Source organism: Pteropus alecto, unplaced genomic scaffold (genome assembly GCF_000325575.1).
Source record: "Pteropus alecto unplaced genomic scaffold, ASM32557v1 scaffold20, whole genome shotgun sequence".
Taxonomy (NCBI): domain Eukaryota; kingdom Metazoa; phylum Chordata; class Mammalia; order Chiroptera; family Pteropodidae; genus Pteropus; species Pteropus alecto.
Genome location: NW_006436298.1, coordinates 34,287,530 through 34,306,696, shown reverse-complemented (window position 1 = coordinate 34,306,696; position 19,167 = coordinate 34,287,530). Strand labels below are relative to the sequence as shown.

The 19,167-nt window shown below is 34.4% G+C and overlaps 1 protein-coding gene across 5 annotated transcripts in view; it reads right to left on the bottom strand.

Annotated features, from left to right (window-relative positions):
* The window catches only part of FER (FER tyrosine kinase), a 366,069-nt gene that overhangs the window by 345,803 nt on the left and 1,099 nt on the right, over positions 1-19,167 (bottom strand). For 4 of the 5 annotated variants that reach the window (XM_025047716.1, XM_006913383.3, XM_015590542.2 and 1 more), the window contains exon 2: positions 3,966-4,111. The exons of the other annotated variant lie outside the window; for it this stretch is intronic. The gene's annotated coding sequence lies outside the window, so the exon portion shown is untranslated. The remainder of the gene's footprint in view (positions 1-3,965; positions 4,112-19,167) is intronic. 5 annotated transcript variants of the gene reach the window in all.

Here is a 19,167-nt window from a genome sequence, read left to right as displayed (position 1 = left end):
AAACCTATTCAAAAATCTCTTCTCCTTTGAAATTTATGCCATTCAGCTCACCAAGTCCCATATCACCTAAATGTTACAAATCGTGCTCTCAATCTCCTCTTGGCCCAAAACCTATGCACTAACCCACTCTTATCTTCATCCATAGAGTTTTTAACCTCTAGTCTTTCTCTTGTCCAAAGACCCATTTAGTCCAACTCCATTTCAACTACCCCTGCTATTGCCCATAGCCTAAATCCAAAACTAGTTTATCTCTGCAATGGTAAATTTTAATATTCTAGTTTTAGGCCTAACCTACTATAACCTACTATATTCCATCTCTCTGGAGTCTTAACTGCTTCTATATTCTCTCTTTTCTAAGGTAAACATGCCACTTATTATCCATAATTGGGATACTGTTAAGAGTGAAAGGGATGCTATTCTTTATTATGCCAGGAAAAAAGGTGTAAGCCTAGACTGTCCCATGCAAAATAGGGCATGTTGACCCCCTACTTCTTTCCCAACACATACTGAATCACTTTGCCTGACTCTCTGACTCTCTGCCTTTCTATGCCTATACTAACAACCTATAACTCTGACTCAACACTTGTTCACTTCCACTGGCCGTTTTTAAAAATCTTAGCCAACTCTTACTAGTATTTCAAGATTGTGCTTATATTCACCTTCTCCAGGCAGCCTTCTCTACCTCTGCAATTTGTTATCACAGCACTAAGTAATGACAGGGTCCTATTCACAACTATATCCTCATGTTTCAAACACATCAGGCATATAGGTGCATACCCATTGATGTACTCAATAAATCTTAAAATTCTACTCTAATTATCCCTCATGTGTTTATTCAAAAATGTATTATATTAAAAAATGACAACTTTCATAATTTCATATAGATTAAACAAGTCAAAAAGAGGCACTTCTAAATTAACACATAGCATTTACACCAAAAAAGAACTAGCAGGTATTTTTCTCATCCTGAGCTTTTAAATTTTATTTCCCCCCAAATTTGATTACTCCAGTTTATGACTTTTATTCTCTGCTAGTTCTGTCCGTTTATATATCCAATAAATCTTGGAATTGCACGGAGCATAAGTAGAAATCAAAGGATACATAGGAAAAGCAAATTTCTAAACAAGTATATCAAATGATCGTATTTTGAAAATTATACAAACATAAACATGCATTGTCTTAAATGTATATATTTTAAAACTCCAAATTGACATATATCAAACTTTTATCACTAACTACTTCTGAACAGTGAGACTTACAATAGTAAGAAGAATGTCACTTTCTACTTCATGTACCTCTAGCTTGAATTTTTATCATGAGCATGTATTCAATTTATAATACAAGAAAGATAAAAAGAAAAGACTTTCCAAAGAGTTTCTTTTAAGACTGAGGATTAAGAAGATAAATATCAAATTTCATAGATAGAATGTTTAACATTAAAAATTATTTCTTCTTCAATAAAAAATCTCAGCAAAGTGGTAATAGAGGGAACATACCTCAAACATAATAAAGGCCATATATGACAAACCCACAGCTAACATCATACTCAACAGTAAAAAGCTAATAGCGTCTTCCTTAAGATCAAGAACAAGATATCTAATTCTGTGTTAAATAAAAGACATCCAAATTGAAAAGAAAGAAGTAAAACTATCATTTGCAGATGACATACTATATAGAGAGAACCCTAAAGATTCCACTAAAAAAACTATTAGCACTGATAAATGAATTCAGTCATGTAGCAAGATTCAAAATTAATATTAAGAAATCTATTGCATTTTCATACACCAATAACAAATGATCAGAAAGAGAAATTAAGAAAAAATCCTCTTTGCAATTGCATCAAAAAAATAAAATACCTAGGAATAAATTTAACCAAGAAACTGAAAGTCCTGTACTCAAAAAATTATGATATTAAAGAAAGAAACTGAAGAAGATACAAATAAATGGAAGCATATAACATGCTCATGAGTAAGAAGAATTGACATCATTAAAACATTCATATTACCTAAAGCAATCTATAAATTCAATGCAATCCTTATCAAAATATCAATGGCATTTTTCAGAAAACTAGAAGAAATATTCCTAAAATGTATATATGGAACCACTACAGACCCCAAATAGCCACAGCAATCTTGAGAAAGAAGAACATAGCTGAAGGAATAATGATACCTGATATCACACTATACTACAAGGCTATAGTAATCGAAACAGCATGGTACTGGCATAAAAATAGACACACAGATCAATGAAACAGAATAGAAAACCCAGAAATAAACCCATGCCTATATGGACAATTAATCTACAACAAAAGAGGTAAGAATATACAACGGGGTAAAAACAATGTATTCAATAAATGGTACTGGGAAAGCTAGAAAGATACACACACAAAAATAAAACCTAACCACTATCTTACACCATATACAAGAATAAACTCAAAATAAAGACTTAAAATGTAAGACCTAAAACCATAAAGCTACCAGAAGAAAACATAGGCAGTAAACTCTCTGGCATTGCTCTTAGTAATATTTTTTCTGATATACCTCCTTGGGCAAGGGAAACAAAAAAAAAAAATGGGACTACATCAAACTAAAAAGTTTTTGCATAGAAATGGAAACCATCAACAGGATGAAAAGACAACCTACTGAATGGGAAAAGATATTTGCCAATGATACATTTGGTAAGGGGTTACTATTCAAAATGCAACTCAACACCAAAAAAAAAACCTAACAATCCAATTTTTAAATTGGCAGAGGACCTGAATAGGCATTTCTCCAAAGAGGACATACAGATGGCCAACAGACATATGAAAAGATGCTCAATGTCATTCATCATCAGAGAAATGCAAATTAAAACCACAATGAGATATCACCTCACACCTGTCAGAATGGCTATCATCTTACTAACTCTTAACTTTCAAGTGTATAATATAGTACTATTCTTAATTATAATCACCAGCTGTGCATTAGATCCCCAGATTTTATTTATCTCATAGCTGGTAGTTTGTACCCTTTGACCAACCTCTTTCCCATTTACCCCATTACCCAGCCCCTGGCAACCAGCATTCTACTTCCTAGTTCTATGAATTTGGCTTTTTAAGATTCCACATATAAGTAAGAACATACAGTATTTGTCTTTCTCTTGTTCGACTTATTTCACTCCACTATTCCTTCTAACTAGAATGCTTTCCCCATCAAAAACGCTACCCACCCACCGCCTCACACACACACTGCCCACCCTTGAAATAGCTTCTTCTCATCCTTAGGTCTCATCTTAAATATCAGCTCTTTAGAGGAGTCTTTTGTGACCACCCAATCTCAAATAGCTCCTTATCTCTAAATTATGTGGGTTTTTTGCTTCAAAAAGTTTATTACAATTCATAATTATTTTGTCGGTTTATTTTAAACCTATCCTCCACCCCCGACAACATAAGCTGTAAGAATAGGATATCCAGCTTATTCACCATTACACCCCAGAAAGCAGCAAATTGTCTGATACTTAATAGAAGCATATCAATGTGCATCAAATAAATAAATGAAATAGTAAATGAACATATGACCATATTAGGCAATGGGACTAATAATGTTATTAATAGAAATACAGAAACCAGAGGAGGAACAAGTGTTTAGGAAGAAAAATAAGATATGCTGAGTTTGGTGCCAGGCAGTTGAAAATATAGGACTAGTGAGCACACCAGCTAGGAAAGAGATATAGATTGGAATGCTACTGATTATAAGTGTTAATTGAAAAAAATAATTATTACATCACAAATGAGATAGAATTCAGGAGAATAAATGACAAGCAAAACATAAATAAGACAAATATAAAATGACTGTAGCCTGCGTTGGCAGGAGAATAATCTAACATAAACACTACAAAATCAAGAAAAAACTGTTTCATAGTGTCAAAGGAAAAAAATAATATACATTTTTAATAGTAATTTACAAAGAAGAGTAGTGTAATCCTACCTTATTACTATTCATTGCTGGTTATATCTTAGCTAAAGTAGCAGGTCCATGTTGAAGGATTACACATTAGGGATGAGGAAGACACTTGTGAAAACGTTCAGTGAAGTCTCACGGGAATGATCATAGAGCTAGCCAGAAAACATGAGCTGAAAGAAGAAATTCAAGTAGTCAGAACTGTACACTACAGAGAAAAAAGTGAACATGCATACATGGAGTATAGTAGGCTGCTACTGGAAATCAACTGTGGCAGTTTCTCTCATTCATCATATAAAGAACAAGAATGCATTACTTACTTGTCCATCCTCTGCTTACTCTCTCCCCTTTTTTTCCACAAGTTTCCCAATGAATATTGTACCTTAGCTTCTCCTCTAACCTATTCACTCAGTTTTGAATGGGTAATTCATATTTTTTCTCTGTAGAGGGGCAGGTGGGAGGTAGGGAGGGGTAAAGGGGATCAAATATTTTATAACAAAAGAAAACTGAACTTTGGATGATGAACACACAATGCAATATACATGATATATTATTGAATTGTACACTTGAAACCTATTTGATTTTATTAGCCAATGTCACTCCAATAATTTTAACTAAAAAATTAAATATAAAAAATATTATATCCTAAAAAAGTTATTATGTGAGAAAAACTTTGTCAAAGGTTGAAGGTTTGTGAAGCATTCTCTCAGCACACACATATTTCTCTAACATACTTTAGTATGCCAAAGCATGACTCTTCTTTCATCAGCTATTCTCACAATCCTTGAAACTAGAATTTCTAAGATGTTTCTTGGTCACTGGCTCTCTTCTCTATCATGATGTCAATATAGCAGTTTATAGCTCTGTCACAGTGTCTCATTTTTTGCCTCATGACTTTGCATTTCTAATCTTGACCTCGTGGTTTATAATCAACTCTTCTTTCAAGCTCCTCTTTTTTGTTTGCCTATTCGGTTTTCTGTCATTTCCCCTCCTTGACTTTCACATGAATCAGAGGACATTTCATAGATGTTACCAATAAGATTACCCCTTTCCTTCTGGTCAGGAAACTGACCAAATACTGTGTCAGGAATATCTTCCAAGTCTTCCACTCTTCTAAGCTTTTTTACCCATTTCCAAAGAGTTCCTTCTTTTTCCCCTGACGAGCATTTTATTCTCTTCTGGATTTGGCAAGGTTCTCAATGCAAGAATTGGCTGGAAATCTAATCTACATATAATGAAAGTATTATTACATCCGTCTTCTTCCACTAAACTGTGATATGATTGAAGACAAGGATTGTTATCTTAATATCCTACACAATACCTGGAACACTAACCACCAAACAAGTGATTACTGAATGAATGAAATTCCAAGGTGAATCACAGCTTTCTCTGATTTGTATACTTTGGTTGTAAAGCAAAGTTTTAACAAGAGTTGTTATAGTAAATGATAAAATTCAGTACTTAAAATATTTAAATATGAAAATTTTAATCATGACTTCTTTTACACTGCTTTTAATAGAGTACCTTCAGTTAAATCCCCCAGATATAGTATAGCTAATAATATTACTTATAAATATTTCCAAAGAACAAAATATAGTGTGTACCTAAATGTACACATTACATATGTTACCTAATTCCATTGTAAAGACAGACCTCAAAATTACTGGAAAATATATTTAATTTGAATTTTTTTAGCCTCTCTTCTCTATCGGCAAAGATAGTTGCGAGTTATCTAGAATTCCATATTCTGGTCTCCCAGTGTGATATAAAAGAGTTATTTTCAAAGACTTAAAAACAAGAAAATCAACTATTCAACTGGGATTCCACGCCCAACATTGAACAGTATCCAGTCAAAGCTTCCATGCGTTATTTATGTAACACTCTCCAACTCGTCTCTTCTATAACTTTTATTTTTCAGTGAAAAAGTATTTTTACACTTGATACTGAAATAATTTGGGTTAAAAATAAGTAACAATTTCCTCGATAGCATCTTCAAATGCAGCAGTTCTTTGCTCAACCTACTATAAACCTATGACTAAAAATTATACTCCTTGTATCACTTCAAAGGGATTATTAGCCTTATCAGAACTCAGCAAAGGTGTCCACAGACAAGTTAAGAATGTATAACTGCTTTCTGGTGCACCTTAATCTTCCCCACCAACTTTCCCAACTACACAGTTTACTATCTTTAACTCCTACCCATAACCAAACATAGTTCCTATTCCTTAAATGTGCTTCTCTTCCCAACTAGGACTAGAGTGAGGCAAGAGAAGAACCTAGGGTAAAAAATGTATGGAGATATTCACTCTCAGGGTCACGCAATTGCCACCCTGATGTTGCATGACCCTAAAAGGGAGTACAAAGTACATTTTGTGCCCTACTCTTACTTCTCTAGTATGTAACATCCCAATTCTGATAAACCAAAATCTAATTCGGATAAACCAAATACATAAAAATTAAGCAATGAATTTAAATATAATTTTATATCTATTTAAAATCACAGTTTCAAAGAAAAATCTTTTGTTCACAATATGATATTAGGTGAAAAACGGATGAGGCAGGAATACCTATAGACAATAAGATTAATTTTTTTCAAATGAGCATGAGTGCATGTAAGTGACAGACCTGCATTGTTTTTTAATTTCCCTTCTCTTGGTAGCGGCATTTCAATTTTCTTCCGTTGAACTACCTTTCTCTTACTCTCAATCCATGTAGTGTGGGTGGCACTAATCACCCCCACTCTCAGTCCCCTGGAATGAGCGCAAAGTTCCTGGAACAGGTACATGAGCCAGATCTGGACAATCAGCATATTCTCTCTCCCAAGCAAAAGTTCAGGAATGGGTTTGTAACCCAATCAAACTAATAAAACTCAATCCCAAAATTTTTGTAGGAATTAGTCAGAAAGCTCTCTTTTTCAGCTGAGGTTGGTAAACTGAAAGGACATGGAAAGCACCTATTTGACAGTGAGCCAACACTAGAGAAAAGAAGAAAAAAGAGATGGAAAGAGAAAAGAACATTCTGAAAAGATTTTGCCCATAGATCTAATCACACCTGAGCTCAGGTGAATTCAGGTGTGAACAGATGTATCTGCTGCAATTTTAGAATTACTGCTGGGAAACAATTCTCTCTGGATTTCTCAAGTTCCTGCACAATCAGACCCTCCTGAATGAAAGGTACTACAAGGGTTTTTGCATAATAGACAGCCTTGTAAGCTAGACATAGTGTATCCCTAAAGATAGAGACCTCCAAAGAGCTTTGGAGAAATAAAACCCTCTCCTTCCCTTCCCTCAGAGATATTTACTTATATTCTTTTTTTAAAAACTTATATTTCTTGTTACTTTATATTTTTCATTTATATTTACCTATATTCTAGTGTAATAAACCTAGACACTTTCCCCTTTTCTCCTGGAGAGATTTGCTTAATGAGTAATCATTCTCCCTCTACAGGTTATTCTCAGTCCCATCAGTGTTTCAGACTTAATAGTTACATGAGTCAATAAATTATTTTTTATGTATTAATTCATTCAACAAATATTTCCTGACAGCCTACTAAGCTATGTGCCATGCATTTTTCCACACAACAAAACAGACAAAAATTCCTATCCTCACAGAGATTATGTTCTAGAGAGGAAACAAAATAGAAAATAAATAAGTAAAAGATACAGTATTGAGTTGTGATTATAAAGAAAGAAAAAGCAGAAAAAGGTAAGAAGTATGTGGGAAGTAGATTTCAAATTTCAGTTAAGTGATCAAATGCTTTATAAATGAAGTGATATTTGAGCAAGGACTTAAAGGAGATGAGGAAGTAAGTCATATGGATATCTGGAAAAGAGCATTCCAGGCCAGGGGAATAGTAAATGCAAAGCACCTATTTAAGAGAGAACAAAGATGCCTGTTCTGAGCAAATGGTAAAGACAACAGAAAAATCTGAGGTCAGAGAAAGATCCTGCATGAAGGAGGGAGAAGAAGACCATAAAACTAGCTCATTTGAAGGCCTTGAGCTTTGTACTCTGAGTTACATGGGAAGCCACTAAAAGATTCTGAGCTAAGTGACATGATCTCTTTTCAAATGGATGACACTAATATTCTAAGGCTAATAATATTCTGAGAGCAACAGTAGTAGCAGGGAGACTTATTAGAAGTTATGTGGAAGGAAAGAGGACAGTGCTCAACCAGAGTGACCTAAATAGACATGGTGAGAAGTGGTAAGATTTCAGACATATTTTGAAGCCAACAGAGTATGATGAAAGATTGTGTGAGAGAAGTAAAAGAAAAAGAGTTAAGAATAACTTCAAGGTTTGGGGTCTGAGGAAAAAAAGAAAAAAAAAAAAAACAAGGAGAGAGTTGCCACTTACAGAAACAGGAAGGATTAATTTTTTAATAGGGTTTCTATCACTGACATATAAAAGCTGACAAATATAAACCTTTATGCCAGAAATCAGGAATTATAAGTAACAGCCCTGAAATGCAGAACTGACTCAGTCAATAAAAAAAAGTGAAGGGAATCTAGTGTCCCTCTTTTGTACGGTGAGAAGTCAGCAGTCCTTAATAAGCAAAACAGCTGGTAAATTGCCACCTCTTACAAATTGGACTATGTGCATACCAAGGATGGAACTGTAGAGTACTTGGTAAAAATGTTAGGATATTGGTATACTGCCAACTATGTGCCAGTCTTCAGAAGATCCTTCAGAAAAGCAGCACACTTTGAGTGAAGTCTTAATAAGAGGAATATCTTTTCGGTCTTTCACTACAAATGCAAGTTGACTGATAATCTTGCAGTTTACAGAGTGGAAAATCAAATATACTAAAACTTAGAGCCCTTAACCACACAAAACAAAATGTGAGAGAAGCCTAACACTCCAGGCTGCTCCTCAAGCATTCTAGCTAAGAAGATATTTACTCATTATAAAGAACCATTCACTCTAAAATTGCTTGGGAATAGGGACTAATTAACTGTGCACGTTACCTCAAGAAGTTGCTCTGTATGACCTAGAGACGGAGACCAAGAAGGAAATGAGAAGGCTACGATTTGCATGGTTTCTTGACCTCAATACTACTGTCATTTTGAACTTTGTTGTGGGAGACTGTCCTGTAAGATGCTTAACAATATCCTTGGGCTCTACCTACTTAATGCTAGTAATACCTTCTTACTATCTTCCCAAATCCCATTGTAAAAGCAAAATGGTCTCCAGACATCGCCAAATGTCCCTGAGGTAAGAACTGCTCCTTGTTGGAGAACCACTGGATTTGGGTGATGGGCAAAATTGTTTAGAGACATACCGGGCAATGGTTGGATTCAAGGACTAGGATTTGGGCTTTGAGTACTTGGAAAAAGTTGATCAAATGCAAAAGAATAAAAAACTTACTAAGTTTATGAAAAGCTGTATTGCCTAAGAAACTCCCAACAAAGGTTTATTACTGCTCAGTCCCTAAGATGGTTTCTGGAACCCTAAACAATCAGCAACAGAAAACAATTTATTGAAGCAGTGCAGTCCCTGTAAGGGGATCCTTCTCAATACTCATCTTAGGGGGAAAAAAGAATAGATATTCTCACGTACAACCAGTAACAGCTATATTGGCTAATCAAGTATCCTATTCCACTGCCAGGGCAAAGAGTTTTTGCTATCCCTGTCCAATGAAATATGTACATATCATGGGTTGGAAAATCTCTGTGGGTTGCTTCTCCTTTTCCTCTTTTCTAAATTGAGAATTTTTATTGTCTTTATGCTATGTTCCTTCTATCACTGAAGACTGGCTTTATTACAATTAGCTGTATTTATTATTTAACCATAAGTTCCTAGATTCTGAGGCTATCTATTCAAACAGAACTTAGAAAATTACACAGAGATCCTAGACTTAAAGTCAGGTGCAACAATAAAACAAGGCTCTGAGTTGTTTTCCTTTGTTCAGGGGTAGGTGGTAAATGCATTAGAAGTTGTAAGTAGATCTGCATTGTTAGGTGAGAGCATTTTTTTCAGGGTGTATATGTAAGGGAAGGCATATATGCACACCGGGAGGATTACAGTGAATATCTTTTGGTTATGTTTCCCAGCATCCACTCCCTCTTCACATGGTCACAGTACCTCCTTTTTCTTTCAGTGATCCACCCACCTACCCTGACTCTCTCTGTCCATGTGCTTCAGACCATGTGGTTGACTGCACTTTCTCTTCCCAGTTCCAATACTTAGTACCTGATCTAGATATGACCTATCATCATATGTTATCCTCCTGACCACAGAGTCAAGGATAGAAATATGACCCAATTCATTTAGTGATATGCAATCCCAGGACTTATGATAAAATTATGAGTAAGAAAAGCTCTTTTTATGTTGGCCTTGCTAAACTGAAAGAATGTCAGGCTGGAGCCATCAGAGAGCCCCACATGGATAAAGCCTATCTGAAAGTATATCTGTTAAGCAGCTAGTCAGACATGCGCAGCAGGGGGATAGGGGCCCAGCCTATAGACCGCCCAAATAATACCCCAATGGTAGTAGAATTCCAAGTACGCACACTAGGCAGTTAGCTATACAGCAGCCAGGTGTCAATCAAAATGACCTCACTTGCCAATCACCTACAAATGCCTTTGGAACCACCCCATCATGGCAAACATTCTCATTTCTGGGCCCTTTATGCCCTTCTGGGCTCCCCTTCTTTTTGCTCCCCCTTTTTGCCCTTCTGGGCCTTCTTTTTGCCCCTTTCTTTTTGCCCTCTTGTTGTGGTTGTTATTACAGCAATCTGTTGCAGCTCTCATCGCTGGGACCATGAGCCTCCTTGGGGCATACTTTGTCGTTCTAAAGTATATTTATAATAAAACTATTAAATCTCAATGATCTGTGATTCTTCACTACCATCATTTGAGGAAGAACCAAGAAAAAATGCTAACTACAAGTCTGCGCTGTCATTATCCCTCTCCCTCCCCCCTACCATTGGGGCGAAACCGAATTCCTATCAGAACCAACAGTGACATATCTAACAAAAAAAAAGTCACTGAGTATGTCCTGTGGCCATTGTTTGAGCTCAATGAATCCATCTGTATCTGCAAAAAGTATACTCCTGGGTGCCCAGTACCCTGAACTAGTATGAGTAAGGTTTTGGTCTCGCACAACTGAAAGAAATAGAAAAATCTAATGTTATTACCAGTTATCAGATGACGCTGATATGTTTTCAAATGAAAAAACACTGAAGGCATAAGAATTAAATTATTTGCCTAAATTCATACAACTAATTACTGGTAGCATGTAGGCGGGTCTGGTTCTAAAATCCATGCTCTTTTTACTACTCCAGAGAGTAACGTCATACTCTCAGAAAAAGTCTGAAACTCCTCTATGCTTTATAATTATCTGTAACCAAAGGTAAGTTCTTACATGGAGTGAGTACTCTATTCATATGTGTTGAATGACCAAAAAAAAGGAAGACCCATATGCCTTCTGGCTCTCTATCCCATTTCTGCAACAACTCGCCTCTTGTGTGACACAGAACATTTCTGCATTGTTGTTATAATGCAGGCTACCTCAGAGACGTGTCTATTTCTTTACCATCTTCATCCTTTTTCAAATACCATATTACTGTTTGTAACAGCAAGTGTCTCTAAGCTAGGCCACTTCGATCCCAGAATGCCAGTTCAGTCACAAGGTAAATCAAGAATCCAAAATACAAACAGGAATCAGAATTTTAGAAAGAGGCCATCGTCAGGGTCTAACTACCATTCTGTTATAATTAATTGTGAAACACACAAAGAACATCTATATTATCCTGTGAGATACTGTTGTTAATATTGTAACAATTACTTTAACTTGTACAAAGTAGCAGATATTTATAAATAGCAAATCTCTTTCAAATATTATTGTTGAGGGTGAGAGAGAAGGGAAGTGAAACAGGATTTATGAATATAAGATCTCTGACATTTTCAAGAAATCTGTCTAAGAACTATGAGGATTAACAATGTTTCACAGGTCAACTTTTATTTCCCTAGAAGGTGTGGTGGATTGATTCACATCTAGATAGGAGTCACTGGAATCAACATTCCATCTTAAAAGATTTCAAAAATTTCTGTTTTCTGGCTAAGATCCACCACTTTCTTGGGCCTCTACTTTTTCTTCACTTTTAGCAGCTGACTTTCTTTTTCTAGAATTTTTTTCTTTTACAAAGAAACAACATTTTATCACTTAATAAAAGTTATAATATAGAATAATCTCAAACAGAAAACAAGCCATGACAACATGTGGACATTCAGCAGTTAACTAGGGTCATGCATATATCTTAGGGTCTCATTTCCAATAAGAGGAATTCATTTCAGCAAAACTGCAAATATTTTAACATGGACCTTTAGAGTCATTCTCAAATAGTTAAAACTAATATTAAATCCATTTAGATACTTACCATTTCTATTTATTTCAGGTTTAGCATAGAAAGACCTAGATTCAAATCCCAGGTATCACTTCATAGCTGGGTCTCCTTGGATAAACATGTGACCTGAGATTGGTTCCAGATCATAAAAAGAAAATATGTACAAACTATCCAATTTACGGGGTTGTCATAAAAATAAAAACAAATATGCAAAGTGTCTAGAACTTTTAGAAGGCACTAAACAAATATTAATGCCCCTCCCTATAATAATATCTGAATCCACGTAATTTATCATAAAACTTTTACTGACAAAATCTATTTCTACCTTAGCAGTTAAAATGTTGAGGGTGAATAAATATATTCATAAACAAATTATCATGCAAATATAATATGTTACTATATTTGTTATATACATATAACTATATATTTCTCTTAGATGATATACACAGATATATATTTCTGACTGGATATATATACATATATATATACACAAACACACACACCCCTCATCTGTAAAAGAAAATCAGCCTCCTGCTTTGTAAAATGTTTCTTTTATACATAAATCTAGATAAAGACTCTCATACTTAATCCAACATAATTGTTTATAAATAATTGTAATAGTAATCTAACAAGTTATTTGCCATTAATAATTATCTGAGACAACTGCATTATTTAGTTCTTTTTTTCTTACTCTACTATTGCCAACTCATTCAATACATATAAAGTAAAAAGGCCTGACAAAGTAATGGTATGTAACCAGAACATATAAATTTGGAGTAAATTCAGAATGAATATGAAATGTGACAGTGACTGGATCTGTGTCATGAGAAAGTGATTCTTAAAAATGTTTCCTTTGCTCTTGTGGAAAGCAAAATTTGCAAAATCTTAGTGAAAGGTGAAATGATGATTAACCTATATAAGAGTGTATATAGAAAATGTGATTCTGAAGAAAATATAATTCAGAAAAAAATCAGGACACTGTATGAAATGTCTTCATGAAGAGGTGGTGTGGCTGCTAGAGTGGCTACTGACCCGATTGTTACCAAAACTGCTTATTGGTAGAAGAGTCAGATACATTTTTCTTTGTATAAGTTAAAATTAATAAAAGAGTCCCCAAAACTGAGAGGAGAAGCTTGAGAAATCCTTCCAAGCAAGACTTTCGGAGAGCAAAAAGGACACAAACCACAGAAGTGTTCAACTCCAAGGAGAAAACATATTCAAGAAACAGCAACAAACATCAAGCATTACAGTGACCAAGAACTAACTCTTCAACTTAAGCCAGAAATATTCTTTTGCTCTGCAAACTCCGGGACATGAGAGTCAGAAATCAGAACCTTTCCGTGTTTGATAACGATGTAATAATGTAATACAAAGTCACCCAGCCTCCATTTTGAAAGCAAAAAAAAATGGTTTAACAACTCTCATGATTCAAGTCCTATTATAAAATTAAGGGTTTGAAGGGATCACTTAAATTTTTTATTAAATTTGACTGTATTATATGGAGGTAGTTATATCTTAGATCCACAAAGATTTTGAAAAATACTTGCTAATGTCAAGGGTTTAATGGACATAGTTTTACTAAGTCTTCATTTTTAACTATATGTTATACATACCATATCCACAAAGGATGAGCTATTTAAAAGCAATCTCATTCATAGTAATGTAATTTTAAAAACACTTTTCTGACTGAGCCAATGTAAAAAGCATTTTTATATACTAAACACCTAGAATATAAATATTCAAGTATTAAGAGTTTCCCCTTCTCCTAAGACCGTTTATCCCATTATGGAAATACTTTCTCTGTAAGTAAAATAATTTATACTAGAAAACTAACTTCAATTTTTCTACAAGAATTTGTGTTATTATTTTAACAATAAAGACCATGGTGATGTTAGTCAAATATTTTTAAATGTCTATTATCAGTTACTCTGATTTTTAAACTTAAGGCTCTTCATCATCCATTAACATAAAATTAGTAATCTTTTCTTCTTTAGCATTACAAGATTGGAGTGGAGAGGTATTTCTTTCAGGAAAATGTGTAACCTAGGTCTCGACTGTAGTACTTAGAAGGTATGTCTCAACTATTTGTTACTAATAATAGTTACACACATTTTTTTAATACTCACTTTCCTCAATAAATCAGAGTAGATTCAAGTTTATCCCTATAATGATGTCATTTTCAACTACTTGTATTCTGATATGCTTTCTTGAGGAGGAGAGAACAAGAAGGAATTACAGAGAGCATGCTAGGACACTGTACATTAGTATATGTCACACATGTAAATATCTTCTTGTATGAGATGGGAAACAATATTGAGAATCACTGACTTAGATAACAAAATCTTTGTTTTACTGCTAGATAAATGAATAAGGACTATCTGGTTCTACTCCTATCTCTTCACTCAGTTCAATGCTTGCTTCACAACACCCAATAACTATATAGACTGGTCTGTGCATTTAAATCATGTGTGTTCTTCAAACAAAACAGAAACAAATGCGTAGATACAGAGAACAAACTGATAGATACAGAGAACAAACTGATGATTGCCAGATTGGAGAAGTTTGGGGGAATAGGTGAAAAAGAGAAGGAATAAGAAGTACAAATTGGCAGTTACTGAATAGTCACTGGGAATACATTCGATAATACTGTAATAACTGTGTATGGTGTCAGGTGGGTACTAGACTTATTGGGAAGATAACTTTATAAGTTATATAAATTTCTAACAATTATGCTATATACCTGAAACTAATGTTAATATTGAATGTCAAACTGTCATTTCAAAAAATTTTTAAAGAATATTTGTTAAATCATGTAGAGAATCAGTGATTAAACTTACATGTGAAATATAAGTAAATAGTGTTCTTTAAGAATTAAAACCCTATACTTATAGAACACACAGTCTGAAAAAGGGTTATTTACAAAATATTGCTCCTTAAAAAATAATCATATATATCTGTAGCAGGCAGAAAGAATTCAAGTAAGAGTTTTATGAATTATTACATTTGAAAATAGTTTAAGTTTTGAAGATTAAGTAAATGTGGTTTAAGATGGGGAGAAACACGAGTTAGAGATTTAAGAAAGTAATACTCAGCTCTTCTGTACCACTTTTAAGGAAATATTTGTGGTTTAAGTGAAAGGAATTTTGGGAAACCATCCAACAAAAGATGATAATCTAAGGTGAAAGAAAAATAATTCAGGAATTCAGACAAACTAGACATATTTTGAGGTGAAAAGCATTTAAATTTCTGATTATCATAACTGAGATACAGTAATCGAAGAACTATAAAGGAACTAATGATTTGCTCTGTCTGTACAAATGTAAATATCAATTTAAGTAAGCTTAATATACATTATTTTAATTTCCTAAATCTAAAATTTAAGGACTTTTAGGATGGTAGAATAAACACAGTGATAGCAGGAGAGACAAAATTAAAGCTACGATGTGAGAAACTGGATCTGGAAGTTGAACACTTCCTAGATTCGGGCATTTTACCTAGATTGTCTCGTTTCTTCTTCATAACAACCTTCTGAGGCAATTTTATCATCCTCATTTTACAGATGAGGAAACTATGGTTTAAAGAAATCGAGTAACTTGCCCAAAATCACACAGAAGAAAATTCTGATTTCTTTCGACTGAAATCCAGATTACCTGGCTCAAAAAAATAAATAAATAATAATAATCTTCTTTCATTACACCCTGTGACCTGGCAAGAAATAACTACATTAAAATTGTCAGTCTTTTAATTAAAACCTTCTAAAGAAGGAGACAATATCAAGCTTATAGTAAGTGCTGATGACGTATAATTAAAAAATTAGTCATAGTTTCATAAGCATATATAAATGTTTAAGAAATAATTCTAAATCATGTATGACCATAAATTTTTAAAGCTAAATATGTAATATTCAATAAATGAAATCTAAAAATTTTTGTAGAAGGGCACTGAGTAAACTTCATCTTACCTCTTTTGAATTAAAAAAATAAAAAGAACTTGAGAGGCCCATATTTTGTCAACCAGAAAGTAGTTTCATATGGGTAACTAGTATTATATTTATACTTATAAGAAAAAGCAGATAATAGCTTGAGTCTGATTCTTTTGTTCCAATATGTACTCTACTCTTTTCCATATTTCTTCCAGCTCTAAGAACCCTCTTCTAATTTAGGGTAACTAAGTCTCAAGTTCAGGAACTCCTGCAAGTTTAGATGCAAGTGAAGAGATACCGCAATGAAAACTATTAAAGTGTAATTATTGATAGTGTTACAGAATAAACAAAAATTTTGGTTATTTTCTAAAGCATTAACTATCATGGAATTATTGTTAACTCCTCTACAGTTTCACTGAATTTATTTTAAAGCATTTAACTTTTATAATAAAAATGAAAATAGGAAAGGAAGGAAAGGAAAGGGGGGAGGGAACCTACAGCTTTGATTAAAAAATATCTATACATTTCAGTCTCCCAAGTTCCAAAACTATGATAGCTTGTTCCCTTTAATCTCTCAGTGATGTGGTAAATTAACCATCTATAAGCATGCCAAAGTCAAATGAGATATGGAAAAATAATGAGGTAATCCAAAGGTCTATAAATTCTGAGACAGCTCTTAACTGCAAAATCTAAGAATTATAAAAATGAGGTAAGGATGAAAAACAGATTTAGGGTAAACTAAAACTGAAAAGCAGGATTCAAATACTTAAAGAGGAGTGAGAGAATTTCTTAATTATGGAAAAATTACAAATAAATACGTATGTGAACGTATAACCATTACTTATTCTATTATTATAAACTGAAGTTCTATATTAAAATATTCCTTTAGCAACAGCATGAAACAACGCTCACCAAAGTCTTGAGTCCTATCAAAACATTGACTTAAATCTCTTTAATTACTTCATTTTCCATGAAATAGTTCTACTTGAAAAAGCTCACATTTGTAAGCTTTCCTTCCATTACAAATATACATCCTTATTCCAAAACAATGTATTTAGATCTTAAGTATGTTATCGAACATTGCATAACTAATAATCCCTTGGACCTGTCTTCAAAAAAAGGTGATCATTTAAAAATCAAGTACAAAACTAGAACCTATTAACACAGGAGTCCAATTTTAAAACAAAATTTTTATTTGTATAATGAGTTCATTAGACCATTTTTCCTGATTACCAAAATGCCATTTATTCATCCGGGCCTTGATTTACAAAGATGACAACTTCCCACTCACTCACAAAATTGCTTTAGAATAGTCTCATGGAATTAAATTACTATAGGTTTTCTAAACACTATTTCCATCTACAAACGGAAATAAGCACCTTACAGTATTTTGGTATGAGATATATTTATGCTGGTTTTCAACCTTGATCATTTCAGTTCCTCTGTTCCTTAATATTTACTATGTAACAACTGTCTTGAAAATGTTATTGCTGTGTAGGTAGTTGGGGAGTTACTGTACATTCAAATTGTCTGCATTGTTTGAAATTTTTCATAGTAAAATACTGGAGGAAAGAAATGTCAAATTTGAAATGGTCACAAACCGGAGTTATAGCTATCTAACAGCTGAAGATCAAATGAAAGTGATTCATCTACCAAATGCCTGGATTATTTCTTCCAAACTAGACAGCAACCTTTGTAGTGCAGAAGCTTCATTAACTAGACCCTAAATAATTTTATACGGTATACATTTAATGCTGCTAGTTATCAGTGCAGAAGAGAAACAGATCTTCGTCAAAGGTCTTTCATGGAATAAAACAGAGAAAACGTTTCCATGTATGCCTATGTACTCTCATTATAGTCCCAATACCACTGGAAGCAGAGTTCCCTTGGCTCAAGTGTACTAGATGGAAAGATTGCCTAGATTACAAAAGATACACTCAGATTTCCTTTGCATTAACTGACAAACGTGTGGCTCTTCAAATATGTCTTCCTAAAGACTGCATGCTATACTAGAACTACAACACTGCACTAGCGAAATAATTATATTTTGCAATACCTTTTTAAAAATTTTATTCCCATTCCACATTTTATTAAAATTTTATTCCCATTCTAGTTTTTAATCACTACAATAGTTTTGGTCTATTCTCATTTTTTTCGTTACACTTTTACATACGGTGACTCCGTCTGAGAATTTTATTATCTTAAAATATCTGGAGAAAAAGAAAGATGGCATTACCCGTTTAGAGTCGTTGATGTCAAAGTAACAGTGAGATCACCATGATTACAAGCAGCTTCTTACGAACTAAAAAGATTAAAGTTTTTTTAAAAAACCATAAAGCGAATGAAATTGCAAGGCTACCAGACTTAATAATTATTTTTAGATTTGGGACTGCACAGCACTAGGTAACATCACAAATGTACAAAGTAAAAAGCGACAACTTCACAGTTAACTCAATTTGTGCACGACGTAACCCTGCGGTACTAATACCAACTCCATTAGCGTGTTTCGGAAATTTGATAATAAGGGAGACTTTAAGGCAGAAAGCTGACCCAAAGGTGCCTCCAAACATGTCCTCAACTCAAACGGCAAACAGAACAGAGCAGAAATTGTCCCGGCTGCACTAGCTTCAAACTTCAGTTTATCACTTGACTGTCTCTTCGAGGTCATATCTGACCAAGACAGGAGCAGGGACAGAAGCTGAAGTACAGAAGCGGGAGGTGAAGAAGCTGACCTACGGGAGACCTGCGGTCGGACTGCGTGGGTCAAGGAACATTGCAGGGCCCCAACGGTAGGAAGGGGCTAAGGGGAACACCTAAGGGTTAGGAGTGGCCGCCGCACTCTGAGGGCCACGCCAGGAGAGCAAGGGATGCGGGCGTGATGGGCGGTGCCCACAGTCCCCTACACACCCCCACACCCTGCAGCCCCCAGACCCAGCGACGGGGCGGGGCCGCGGCGCGCCC